Below are 13,548 nucleotides of genomic sequence, written 5' to 3'. Positions count from 1 at the left end.
CAGGGGTTTCTCACCCATGAGCTTTCCATGCTGTCTCTGCTTGGTGATTCTTAACAGATCCCTCCTCCAGCGCCTGTCCAGCCTTTCCTTGAACCCAATGCTATATTTACATCTGCTGTACTCTTTGCCAGAAATACATCCATGGCTTCCTACCCAGTGCCAAACAAACCATCTCCTGTGACTGGTTTGAATATGTATCTTGCTCTCTTCATTTCGCACCCTGAGTTCCTCTATTGGAAGGGTTGGTTAATAATTTAGAGTTCTCCCCAGCTCTCTCACATCACATTAGGTTTTGATCTAAATCATCTGTACTTCATTCACCTTCTCTGCTGTTTTCTCCACCACTTCTCCAGGCTGAAGAGGCGTTTTTGCTCCTCTGACATGAGCTGCTTCATACTGTTTCCTCTCTGACCCTTCCTATTCTCCCTCCTTGAGAGGAATGAAAGGTGCGTGAGCTCAAGTGTGGGTAAATCATGGTCATAGTGGCACAGAAATGCTCTCAGTTTTTCTCTGTTGCTTTGGTGACTAACCTTAGCACTTGATTTACTCTTCTGACAGCTACTGAGGACTGAGCAGGTGTTTTTAGAGAACTCGCTATTCTGCACTGAGGCTTGAAGCCCCTCTTTTCCTAAAATAGATGGTCCTGGTCTCCAGACTTCTGTTAACTAATGTGTTTCTCTGCTGCAATTCCTCCCTGTTTCCTTAATAACAGGATCAAAAGTCTTTTGGAAGCCCAAATACATATTAAAAATTAATTTAATATGGACAATTATACTTAGGCATATCACCCTTGTATTTTAGTGTGTGTTTGCTCCCAGTGTCATAATGTGAAGTAGCAGTAAATGTTCTTTAGTCATATACCTCATTTCTTCTGAAATGTAGCTTCATTACAGGGACATTAAAATGCATTAATGGCATGAGCTCTATACCTATATCAAAGTTCAAACTTCTTATCTCAATTACAACTGGGAAAAAAAATGACAGAAAACTTTACAATTCAGATAAATCTTTCTATTCTTTTTAAGGAGAATGGGTTGCTACTTTCATCCTCTAAGATCAATGAATTAAATATGAGTTCAGTATAAATTTTGTGCCCTCCTAACCGCGTGATATTCATCCATTGCATAAGAAATTAATGCAAATTCAGTGTCTCAGGTAAAGATAGTAACCATAAATCTGTGGTTTAGATAGGTAGAATATTCTTATTTTCTCTAAATGATGATACAATTAACATTTGTTACAGTTGAGTATTGAGAGAGTTTATTTCTGCTAAACAATATCAAGACTGCTAAAATTTATTTTTAAAATTTCAGTGATGATACATGTATGTAGTTTCTAATGAAGTATTAACTTTCTTTCATTAAGTTGTTCGTGCAAAACTCAGTGTTGGAATTTAGCCTTCCTGTTTTTGGAACTTCCACAGAGTCTTGGTCTGTAGTAAGTTACAGCTGTAGGCAGCTAAATTACATAAGGAATTTTTAAATATCAATCTTCTGAAATACACAATGCAGAACTTTTTTATTCTGTTTTATATCTTTTAAAGGATTTGTGATATCGTTAATAAATGGCACATTTTTGTAAGTTCTTTGGGGTATTGTTTGGTGGGGGTTTTTTTGTTTTTCTGAGTAAACACTTCAATGAGGAAACAGTTTAAAAATAAAAAAAGTCACTGCTGAAAATGGCAGTTTGGACATTTGAACATTGTAGAAGACTTGAGATGCAGAATTGATACCTCACCTGGAAAAAAATAAGGAGAAATGAGTCACTTGGCTTGTTCGCTTGGAATTCAGGATGTTTCTTCCTTGTCAGCTCAGAAATTAGCTCAGCAAATGCTGCAGTAGTTTCCTTAAATCAAATTCCCAAAAAAGGGATTTTTCTCTGTGGAAGTGTATACAAGACCGGAGTCTGAAATAGAAAAAGAGAAGCGACAAAGCCAATCTGCACATAGAAGAAATAACAGAATAAGATACCAGGGGGCTAGCAGGGTAGCTCAAAAAGTTATGATTTTATATTGGTCTATTGCATACTCTTTTCTTCAGATTAAAAAAAAAAAAAGGACTTTTTTCCCCCCAAGCAGAAATGGTTGTGATAAGAAAAATAGTATACAGGAAGGTGCATATTCAGCCAGTTAATAATTGTTGCATAAAATATCTATGTAATTCCATTAAAAATTCCTTGCACTCCCAAATTCACTGTTGCAATTCAAAATTCAAATTCAGGTGCTGATGCCTACACATGAGAATATATTTTTTGTATAAATAAAGTAACTGAAACAGACTGCTCAAAAGACAGGAATTTTGTCCCTTTTTCTGTTGTTCAGTGAAGCAATGAGCAGCAGCAATCATGCTCTCAAGAAAGATAAAACAAGTAAAATCCTGTGTACCTTTTAAATAATTGGCTTTCTGTTTGTGCATGCACAGCAGCCAAGGACTTAATGAAAACTTTTAAATCCTTCATTCATACAGCCTCATAGAGTGTAAACAACCAGGTAGAAGACTTTGATAGACTGCCTCATTATAATGGTGCCTGTGCCATTTAATCACAAAGCAAACGGCAAGACAGTGGCCTCTTACAATGTAGAATGTAATTTTTCTATTTGAAAACTATTTTGCACAAGCCAAACTCAATTGCTTTAAAAATAAAAGCTGAGGCACCTATTCCAACCAATTTATATTGACCCATACATATTTTCCTTACAACTCAGGATGGGTATGCCTGGGTGATACTAAGAGCTGCCAAAATATTAGCATACAGCACTGAGTTTATTTATTAAAAAACTAGCTTTGACTATGGAAGTTCTTCATAATTTCTCTCTCTTTCCTTTTTTATCATAATGAGCACAAACAAAACCTGCATCTTTGGTATAGCTGTTGGGATTTCTTAGTAAATTTTCTAGAGCTCTGTATTTTTTCAAAATACAGGCCAAAATTCAAGTAAAAATGTGTTGCAATCAGATAAAATTTAAAATTCTATATTAAAAGTGTTTGGATTGTGATACAAACCGTTTTATCATCTGCATTTTAAGAATGAAGTCTAATTGAAGATGTTAGTCAAATCAATTGTGTAATGCTGTCTTGTCATAGACTTTCTTCTTTTCAATCTTCATTTAAAAGTACCTTGTTTATAGCAATATTTCAATATTTGCTAACTACTAAATAATTTGTGTCTTCCTAATCGTGAATGTGCTCTATCTTCATTACAATACTTCCTCTTACCAGTATAATTAAACTGTAAGAAAATATGTAATTAAACCTCCCCTGATGGAATACAATTTATAATTGTCCTGGTTTAGCACCAGCCAGCAGCTGAGCCACACACAACCATGCACACACTTTCCCTGGTGGGACAAGGGAGAGAAACAGGAGGGTAAAAGTGCAGAAACCCATGGATTGAGATAAAAATACTTTAATAGGCAAAGCAAAAGCTGTGAGGGCAAGCAAACTAAAACAAGGAATGAATTCACAACAGCCCATGGGCAGGCAGGTGTTCAGGGCCCCATGGCACATAATGGTTACTGGGAAAGACAGAGGCACTCCAAACATCTCCCTTTCTTCCGCCAGCTCTATATGCTGAGCATGGCACCATATGGTCTGGAATGTCCCTTGGGTCAATTGGGGTCACCTGTCCTGGCTGTGTTCTCTCCCAGCTCCTTGTGCACCCCAGCTGCCTCACTGGTGGGACGGGCTGAGGAGCAGAAGAGGCCATGGCTCTGTGTAAGTGATGCTACGCAGTAGTGAGAGCAGCCCTAGGTTATCCAAATCCAAAACACAGCCCCATACCAGCAACTGTGAAGAAAATTAGCTCTATCCCAGTCAAAACCATCACAGTAATATAATACTCAGCAGATAGAGCTTCTCATTAAGTTACACACAATATTGTTAGTAGCATAAGTGAGTGTCTTCTATATATTTTGTTATTTTTGTTTTTTTTTTAAAGAAGGATATAAATACTGGACTACAAAATCAACAAAGCCTGTTAAGCATAAATAACTATACGAATGTATACAGTTCTTCAGACCAAGAGAGTAATTCTGTCCTGTGAAGAACTGTAATGAAAGTCTGTGAAAGAACTTGTGTTCAAACTACTTGTCAAAGTGAGATCAAAGAGTCTTGGACTGTCAGCTTTCTGCATAGAGCTGGATTCTGCCCTACAATTACAGCAGGTGAAACATGAATGACTTCTGCCATGGTATTTTCTTGCATTTTAGGTGCAAGTTTGAATCAGCAGATATTTGCCTGGCTCTAGCTGCTTTTTGCAGTCAATCTCACTGAAGCTAAATGGAGCCTGCTTATGTCTGTCAAGAGATGCTGTATGCAAATGTATGTGTATGAGAAGAATGAGGTAGCTAGATAGATTGAGTGATGATATTGACAGGGACCTTCTCTATGGCTTCCTGAATTCCACTGTCTGAGGTGAAATAGGAAATACAGATACTTTTTCAGGTATTGAACCTGTTCAACATTATTAACTTGGTATTTCATATATTACTAACCATGTGTCAAAGGGAAGCAGAAGAATACACAGCAGAAGCCCTTAATGCAGTTACAGTAGGAGAAAGAGCATCTGTGAACACAAAGTGCTGTTGGTGAGATCAACCTTCTGCTGTAGAGGTGACATGTAAAATATGCAGAAGCTACCCCAGGTCAGAGTAAATCAGATTGCTAAAGTAATCAGGTTGTCATCTCTACTTTTAATTTTGACTAATTAGATACCTAACTAACACTACAATTTACATAGTCATTTGTCCTTGATGTTTTGCTTGTTTTGCTGATTCTTTAAAAAATGCCCAGCAAACTATAAATTCTATAGTTACAGGCTTGTCTGTTGTGAAATAGACACTCGATATTTTTGTTTCATCTGGACCTAAGCTTCATAGGATAGAGTAAGTCATTTCAGATACAGGAAGTCAACAGCTCCTTTGCTGTATTTTACTTTCTACATATATACATAATTGTTTTTATTAAGTGCATTTTGTATTATTTTCAATTACAGTTTAAAAATATGCAGGAAACATGGTGCCAATTTCTGCAGTGCACTGTCACAGAACTTGGCACAGTCATTCTTTGTCCTGAAAAATCCGCATTTTTCAGTTTTCAGGAAAGAGATCTGTGGCTTGTGTCATGATAGACCAGATTCCTAATAGTTGTCATTTATCATCCAAAGAGGGAAATGGATCCAAAGAGCAAGATGATTCCCATTAATGCTTCAGAAAAATGAAGCTTGGCTTTTCCTTCCTTTTCTTTTAAGAAAGCACACTCATAAGCTCTATACACTAAAACTCTTGGAGAGTCAACCTTACTTAGAAGGTTTCAGGGTATCTCTGCCTTCAAACAATAAGATTGTGTTCTCCTGGAATAATTGGAAGGGTTGCCATTGATTTAAATGCAGATCATGCAAAAATATAAATTACATCCTTATGCAAGAGACCAAAGTAAAACCACTGAATAATTTGAATGTTTAAAAACCTAAATGAAAACCCAAGAAGAGCTTAAAATTCAGTACTTGGAAAAAAAATAGATTTAAAATCTGGCTGGTTTTGCTTGCTTATTAACCTTATAAAAAACTACTGAAATTAAATGCTTAAATGGAGACATTTATGAAACTAGCAGATACAACAATTAGAGGTCAGGTGGAAAGTTTCTCCTAATATTAGTTCTAAAGAAATACAATTCTTATAGAAATTATGTTCATATAAGGAATTAAAGAATGGCTGTAAAATGATGTTTCTAATTTAAAAAATTATTTTTTTAATGTTGCTTAGTTAGACATGGAAAGAAATACTTAATTTATATTTTTTTCCTGTTCTGTACTTCCTTTCTAAAATTCATCTCCCATAATATGAAGTTCAGTTTCACAGATACCTGTTTGTGGGGGAGTCGTGCAGTGGGCAGTGTAAGATTCTGACCTGTGGAGAAAGTGGTAGCAGACTGGAATGCAATGTAAATTCAGCAGAAGCAGCTCATCACCACTGGGAGTGAATTCTAAATCTCTTTGTTTGGAAAGCGAGAGATTTCCAGTTGTTTACTTCAAAACTATATATAACTTCAAAAAAATCCAGTTTTTATCTATTTTGAAACTAAAACACTTTGCTAGTTTGCTCTTTGCATGAGTTAGTGCTTAATTCACAAAAGAAAGGTGTAACTCCAATAACTGCTATAACCAAAAGAAGTAGGCCTGTTCATTGAAAGGTTAATAGTAAGAAATCTGGATAATTTAATTTGTAAGTCTTCTTGTTATTGTCCTCCTTCTTGTAGTGGTTGCCTGCACAGCTGCTCTAGGCATTATAGAAAGTGCGATAATTTTTTGTACAAACCAAAATGGTTCTCTCAGATTCTGAGTACAGCCCTGCTAATTAAAGTAACTATATTTCAACAGTTAAAATTCCCCTTTAAGATAAGAAAGCATAAGCTTTCCCAGTTAAAAACATGGTATTGCCATTTTACTTCCTTGGGATTTTTAGATCTAGTGAAATTAGAGATTTAAAGTTTTATGCAGGTGTGTTATCATCTATATTCAGTGATTTGGCAGGAGCACAGTGAAAAGTAGAGGTAATACCACCATCCTGTCTCTTCTTAAAACATGGTTTGGGTAGACTGCTTATACCAAATTACATAAGCATCTTTGTTGTGTTTTTTAAATCTTCTGCATATTTGCTGACATTGCTTGAAAGTGTGCTAATTACTGTCAGTTGCTGTAATACTGGACACCTGTGAGCTTGGAATTAGGCAAAGGCAACCCATTCATTTTATGTAGGACACTGAACAGGGAGCAGATGGTAATAACCTTCAGTCAACATCAAGCTGGGGAGGATTCACACCACCAAGCTAGATGTAGAAAACTCAAAATCCCTTGGCTAATCCCATGAGCCAGCCATTCTCCCTAATTGTGTCTTTCCATAAGAAGATGTACTTTACGTGTTCCAGTCTCAGCTGAATGAACAAACATGATTTAATGTACTGACTGTAGAATTTTACTAATCTATTTATTAGTTCCCCTTTCAAGGGAAGTTATAATGATGTGTTTTCACTTAAAGCAATTAGAATGTATTTTTAACAGGGGAAATGACTTAGATTATAATTACAGAGCATTATGCTGCACTTTTAATGATTTTGCTCTTTAGAAAAATGAACAGTGAGAATCATTTTGCATAAAGTTATTACCTTGCTCTAACAACCTAATACTAACTTCCTTCTCAGTCTGTTGGGTGACCACAACTCTTGGATCAGGTGTCTATGTCTTAGACTGGAATTAAAAAGAAGAAAATGAATGAACATTTACAATTGCATCTGTAGCAGCTGAAATATTTTATCCTTTGTATAGTTTTGAGGCACAACCAAAGCAAATTTGTGAAGGTTTTACTGCTGGTTTTTTACATTTATAGTTCCCAGTGCTGAATGTTTTAAAACAGAAAATTAAATCTACTGTTATAGCAGCAACAAATCTATGAGACAGTAAAAGCAAGCATGCCTTGGCCTATATGTTCAACAGACAGCAAAGATAAAAGAAAGGACAGATGCAGTTCTTCCCATTTGCCAGGAAGAAATTATGTGACACATGAGCTTGGCGAAGAATCGGTTTAGTCTCATGAGAAAAGTGGGCAATCACAGAATAGTAGATATGGAGCATGGCAGGTAGGTCTTCAGCCTTCTGCATCCAGTGGTTTGCATGCGTTGTGTGATGGGGGATGTGGCAGCTGCTGTGGAGTCTGGACCAGCACCACAAGAAATTTTCATCCCTTTTCCTCTCAGCTGCAATGTAGACTCTTCTCTAAGAAGGCTATTTGGCTGAGCAGTTTTTGCAATGTTTTTTCTCAAAGTACATTAAAGAAGCTATATACATTTCCCTAACCCTGAGTCTTTCAGCTGGCATAGAAAGTACTAAAATAATTGGCAGTCAATAAAAGAAAAGGCTCACGTTAGTGAAGTTATCTCAATCAATCCTCTGTACACAGACCTTACTGAAATGTGAACTATTATTTTTCTCTTTAATTCTCTGAAATTACCTCACATCAACAAACCTTGCTAGATCCCCTCCTGTGGAAGGTAATTTTCTAAAAGTATGCAAATAAAAAGCAGAAATGACACTGTGTTAGAAAAGAAAATGAAAAGGTTAGAGATTATGGATTTATAGTCAAATGGTTGGAAACATTAGTCCTTTGACAGTGTTCGTGTCATCTCTTAGGTAAATACTTACACTTTTTTAGAAATTACACTGCACAGTGTACATTAATAAAGGGTGCTTTGGTGATTTGGGCAGTCTGAAAGGAGGGAGGTTCTAAGGTCTAGGTATTTCAATTAAGAAAGCAGAGACAGCTGCTCACTGCTTTCCTAGACAAGAAATGCATGAGCTGGTAAAGTTTGGACCTTGAATGCATGCCTGAAATATGGGCCTGAGTTCAATGAGAGCAAAAGTAATAGGATTGAATGAGTTCTTAGTGCACTGAGACTGGAAGAAATAGGAGGCTGAGATAGTGGGGAGAAGGTAGGGCACAGCAGATAAGGGAAATAGGAAGGGTGCAATAAACATTCATAATACAACACAAATGTCCTGCAGACATGTTTCTGATAAGTTAAAAATAAAGTTTAGCTTCATGTATGGTTTTTGTTGAGGTTCCATCACTATCAGATAAAACATGGGTTATACATTATGACCTACCTTTATCTTTTTTCAGCCATCGTATCAGTTCTCCTTTTCTCCACACAGATAGATATTTCTCTTTTAAGATACCAGACACTGTGAATCAAAGAAGTAATTAGGAGCTTGTGTGATACATAATACTGGAAGATGTTCCAAGTTGTTCTTTAACCCTCTCCTGACTGCCAGAAATATCCTAATTTGGTTATAAACCCATTTTATAATGTAGGTCTTTCCTTTTGTCACAGCAGTTTATTAAATCGTCTAGGTGTGGGATGGCTGTTTAAGATGAGCTGGCTGGGTGCCACTAGAAGCATTTGGCTCTTGTAAAAGTCTGTCAAGACTCAACATTTTTGCTGTGAATCCCTGAAAGGGTTAAAGGATTTGACAAAACAACTGGTGCTGGCTCTTGGGGTATGTGGGTGAGCTGGAATTTTAAAGATGTGAGTGAAGAACAAGGAAAGCATGGAGGTTTGATTCAGAGCAGTTCTCTTAAAGATAGGGAGACCCTGGAAGACAGAGCATGTCTTCAATGCGTTGTTATTTTTTCCTCCTTTTGCTTTTTGCTTTCCTATCACAAGGCTGTGTACCCAGCTTGTCATTGTACAATAATGTTGAAATTCTCTGATGGGAGCAGAGTGACTAATTGGCTTGTCAATACAGTAGACATAACAGTTTGTAGTAAAATGATTTCTTTGGTTAACTTTAAGATCTGTTCTGAGAAATATACTCTATGGGGCAGTTGTGGAAAAATACATTCTCAAATTTCATCAGTGTTCTGATTTCTTGCTAAAAACAACCTATGAAGTTCTTTTTTGTTTGTTTTCTCTTCATGAATTATGATCATTATTAATGTGGTAGCGTTTTTCCGAAAGGTTTTTGTTTGCTAACCAATAGTGGTGCCTTGCTTTAAATGACACCTCTTCTGTGCCTAAAGAGCTGTTCATGATAATAATTATTTTTCTTTGCATAACACCCGACTGTACAAGACATTACTACTGTTAGATATTTATTACTGTTTATTATTATTATTGTTGTTATTTATTTGCTATTAGATACTTGTCTATTATTATATATTTATTGTTAGATATGCACTGTTATTATATACTTATCCACTGTTAGATATTTATTTTCTGTTAGATATTTATCTGCTGTTAGATACTTAATATTGTTAGATACTTATCTGTTATTAAATACCTATTATTCGTAGATATTTAGAAGAGAGGTAAAGGCCTTGGTAAAGGTAAAGCCTCTAAAGGGGGGAAACGATGCCTTGGGTTTTAGCTTTTATATTTTTCATATTCTCTGCTGCTTAGTGTGTGACTCTAAAAGTTCATATTAGGTGTTAGTGAGCTTTCTTCACAGAGTGGTTAGACAAAACAATCTCTTCCCAGCTAGAGAATCAAGGACACCCGTTACCCAAAAATCATAAACAATGGCTAAGGGAAGAGGGCAATCCAAGGGGTTGAGACTTCATAACCTGAAGGTGTGGTTGGACAATTAACTCCAATATGTAGCTGAACCAAAACTTAACAAAAGTGTAAAAACTCGTGACTGGGAACCATCTTGGATTTGACTTGGGTGCAGCCTGGCCGGGCTCTTACACTGCCCAAGGTGTATCCTTTCAAATAAATACCTGTTTTATCCCTTTTGCTCTGTCTGGTCTCTGTTCTAGGTCAGCCTTTCCAGGCATCAATAGTGAAATCTATGCTGTTATGAATATCAATTTGCTATTAGTGTTGTTTAGCAAATAATGAATGGTGGGCAGTAGGTGGAAAAAATTAAATCAACTACATGTCTAAAACATAGTGTACCTTGTATTCTTCTATCCTCTGAGGGCTTTATATTGAGTACTGCTGTGGTAAGGCATGTGAAGAGCTCATCCATTATTTAGATAATTTGTGTTTTCATACAAATGGTATAAGGAATGGGAATGGACATTAAAATCAAGTGTCTGTTTTGAAGTGTACATCCACTCACTGAGATTTACTGGAAGTAGCTAAGGAACTTTGATGTTATGATTAAAAAAAACCCACCAAAACAACATAGACCACAACAAAACCCCCAAGGATTTGTTGGTTTGTAAGTATTTGTGTTAGTATTCTAGCTGAAGATAGCTTGATCCTTTAAGAGGATACTTGAAACTAGCTCCATGTTTGAATGCTTGGCAAACACTTCCTCAGCCTTGCTTTTGTCTCGGCTTTCAGTAAGAGTAGAAGCCATGATGGTGCTTGGGAAATTGGTGTGTTGTTATGGAAATAGATGTGATACCACCAGTTTGTGCTTCATTGCCAGATCCAGTGTGAAGATATAAATGAGGGAGAAATCTCTAGGACACTTTCTATACAGGGAAAAATTAAAACACACCAAATATTAATTATGAGTTAATTGAGGTGCTTTTAATACACCATGATGTTCAGATTTTTTTGTTTTCTATAGCTGATCTGTAAAGCACTTGTCTAAATTTTGAGAACTTCAGGTTCCATGCCTGATTCAAACTGGTCAAACACAAATCTATTTCAACCCAGGAATTAGGGCCCTCTACCTAGATGTCAAATTACAGCAGACCTTACATAAATGCTCTGGTATTCTCCCGTCCTGGTTTCATCTGGGATAGAGTCAGTTGTCTTCCTAGTAGCTGGTACAGTGCTGTGTTTTTTATTTAGAATGAGAACAATGTTAATAACACACGGATGTTTTGGGGTTTGCTAAGCAGTGTTTATGCAATGTTAAGGCCTTTACTCCTCACCCCACCCCACCAGCAAGGAGCATGGGGCTGCACAAGAACTTGTGAAGAGGACAACCAGGAAAGCTGACCCCAACTGACCAGAGGGATGTTCCATATTTTATGGCATTATGCTGGGTACATAAGCCAGGGATACAGCTGGCTGGGGACCACTGCTCAGGAACTGGCTGGGCATCGGCCAGTGGGTGGTGGGTCAGCTATTGCATTGTGCATCTCTTGTTCAGTCTATTTTAACTTATACTCCTGTTGTTGTTTCTCTTCCATTTCTATCCCATTAAACTGTTGTTATCTGAAACCACAAATTTTACTTCTTTTCCCCCAGTTTTCTCCCCCCTCCTGCTGGCAGGGGACAGTGAGCGAGCAAGCAGCTGTGGGGTGTTTAGCTACCTGCTGGGTTAAACTGTGACACCTTCATTTTCAGTTCCCATGAAACATGATGATTGTTCTCTAGTAAGCTGAAAGTCTCTTTACTAAATTCAAGAAATTAACAAGGTAATTGAAGAAGGAACTGCCCTCAATCATATTGAAGATTCTGGTTGGGAATCTGTGTGTACATGCAGGGGAGAAGGTTCTGTCAGACATTTTGCTTGGTTTGGAAGAATTAAGTAAAGAAATTGGCAATGGAGTGGGGGAAATCCAGAAGGGGAGAGAAATGGTCATTTCTGAGACTTTCAACACTCTGCTTGTTTTACTGCAAAACAGGAAATATCTGTCCTGTGGGTCTGAACAGGATCATTCATGTATGAGATGACTGATTTTTAGAGGTTGTCCTTTCTTGGACCTCTCTTTCTCTTCCATGTTTCAGTCATTGCTGCTTGAATAGGTGCAAAGTTTCAGGTGCAGAGGTGAAATTCTTGCTCATAAATGAGACAACTGAAGTGCCAGCTTTCAAATCAGATTTTGACCATACAGGAGTCTCCTCTGGAGACTAAATGCTAATTATTTCATCCTCTCTGAAAGATGATTCTTCAGTGAGATGAGCTAGAAATTTACTTCTCCTTTCCTTCCAATTCTCAGAAATCAAATTATTTTTTCCAGTTTGTATTTAGTAGTGAATAGTTGCTTCCCTGGGGTGTGGTGTATACCACAACATGAGAAAAGAAGCAGGGTAACATGAAAAGAAGGATAATAAATTTGAGTTTATTTATATATTTATTGCTATGATATTTTCTTCAAGGAATCTACTATTGGGATTTTGAAAATGGATTTTTTTAAACGTTTTTATTGCATCTGGTGTATTTGACAGTCAGATGCATGTCAGTAAGTTGAAGCAACTTGTTCTGCCTGTCTTCAGCAGTGCTTGTAGTTGTTTAGATAATAAATGAAAGACATATAGTATAAAGTATATCTTAGGTGTAATCACAAAGAAGTGTTTGCCCTGTTCATTCAGCCAGCATTAGTTGCAGAAAATCAGATTTTTTGAACGCTTAGGAATAAATTCTATTTTCTGTTTAAGCAGTAATTTACATCTGTGGAATTGCACCTGTCTCAGACACTTAGGACTGCTGGATTGGTAATGAAAATGTCTAAAATATAACAGAAGAAGATTTTAAGATCAGTGAAATTTCAGCAGTGTCCCTTGTAGTTTGCCAGGTGTTAAATATATTTTTGAAATTGTCAGAAAGCAATTGATCTGAGCCTGTGGTCCCTCTAGCCTAGGATGTGATGTAATTTCATGATGTTGCCATCAAAACCACTGCTACAGCAGTGGCAGGACTGCAAACCTGATGTGGAAAAGAGGAGCTAGGTGCCATTACAGAAAAAAAAAATCCACCTTAATTTAAAATCCTGTAGGTTGGCCATATACTATTTATCTTCTAAAATTTAACAAAATGGTCATACTTAATCTGTGCAGGATACTGGTTATCCTAGACTGGTAGTAGAATGTAGAAATTCTCAACTTTCCCAAAAATATCTTGGTACAAATGTCTTGATGATGTGATCAAAACTTCAAAAACTTGTGAACAAAGAGTACATGGTGTAATGGAAACTAAAAGCCCACATTTTTATAATAGTGTGAACCCAGATACAGAGTTATTTCTGTCTCTACATAATTTCAGAAGAATGGAAACGACCATTCCAGTGTTTGCGGTCTAATTTCTATTCAGCTTTTGTTCAGAGCCTGACATCTGCATGCATCTTTTGATCTGTGCTATGTTTCGACTGAA

The 13,548-nt window shown here is 36.8% G+C and overlaps 1 protein-coding gene across 1 annotated transcript in view; it reads left to right on the top strand.

Annotated features, from left to right (window-relative positions):
- DOK6 (docking protein 6) overlaps positions 1 to 13,548 on the top strand; it is a 240,860-nt gene that overhangs the window by 64,039 nt on the left and 163,273 nt on the right. The window lies entirely within an intron of this gene.

This window comes from Cinclus cinclus, chromosome 1 (genome assembly GCF_963662255.1).
Source record: "Cinclus cinclus chromosome 1, bCinCin1.1, whole genome shotgun sequence".
In the NCBI taxonomy this organism is placed as follows: Eukaryota; Metazoa; Chordata; class Aves; order Passeriformes; family Cinclidae; genus Cinclus; species Cinclus cinclus.
The sequence above is the reverse complement of the archived record's forward strand: the minus strand, read 5'-3'. Positions and strand labels throughout refer to the sequence as shown.